The sequence below is a fragment of the Myxocyprinus asiaticus genome, chromosome 19 (assembly GCF_019703515.2).
Source record: "Myxocyprinus asiaticus isolate MX2 ecotype Aquarium Trade chromosome 19, UBuf_Myxa_2, whole genome shotgun sequence".
NCBI classification, from domain to species: domain Eukaryota; kingdom Metazoa; phylum Chordata; class Actinopteri; order Cypriniformes; family Catostomidae; genus Myxocyprinus; species Myxocyprinus asiaticus.
The window spans coordinates 2,297,814-2,298,595 of record NC_059362.1 but is presented as its reverse complement, the minus strand read 5'-3'; the positions used below and the strand labels follow the sequence as shown (position 1 = coordinate 2,298,595).

The 782-nt window shown below is 43.2% G+C and overlaps 1 non-coding gene across 1 annotated transcript; it reads right to left on the bottom strand.

Annotated features, from left to right (window-relative positions):
• Nucleotides 1-343: 343 nt before the first annotated feature.
• trnaf-aaa (transfer RNA phenylalanine (anticodon AAA)) lies at nucleotides 344-425 on the bottom strand. Its single transcript has one exon. It is a non-coding gene; the product is annotated as a tRNA-Phe (tRNA).
• Between the last annotated feature and the right edge of the window lie 357 nt (nucleotides 426-782).

Sequence of the window (782 nt, the reverse complement as noted above, 5' to 3'; positions counted from 1 at the left end):
TATTGAGGTGAGCAAAGGAGGTTGATTCCTTTGTCTACCAGAAAAGGCTGCCATTACTCAGATTTGAACTGCGGATGCTGCAGCCACAATCTGAGTACTAACCTCTATACGATCATGGCGCACCACTTGGCATGTGCTGAAGGCAACCGCTTAGACCTGTCTAAATATAAAAAGCCTTTGGCTTGCTTGTCTCTGCAGTGTAAATTTAAAAGAAGTTCTGAAGCATAGATGGAACACAATACTTTTCAACGGTCATAACATTGTCACAGCCATTTTCATTAACGATCACAACTCCAAGTACGTAGGCATTGTTGAAAGATGGAAAGTGGAAGAACAGTAGACATGTAGTCAGCAGGATTCAAACCTGCACGGGGAGACCCCAATGGATTTTTAGGCCATCGCCTTAACCACTCGGCCACAACTACAAGAAATTACAAAGGAATTTCATTTTGTCTGGTTCCTTACATCAATGCTGCCCAAGCAAAAGGAAAAACAGCTTGGCCATGCAAATTCTGCCAGTGGTGCTTTCAAAGCAGCTCCTCTGCCAGTTCACTCTCACTTACCTGGTAAGATTGACACCTAGCACTGCAGTGGCCAAACCTAAATCCCATGGTGAAGAAATTAAACAGGCATATAGCACATTTTGGAGGGTGCTCACATCCTCAAGAGGTTGATAACTTAGAATGAGAAAGTTACAGCTAACTTAAGCTAACTAAATCTGTCATCCTATCACCCAAACAGGGACTAGAACCCTTGACCCTCAGATTAAAAGTCTGATGCTC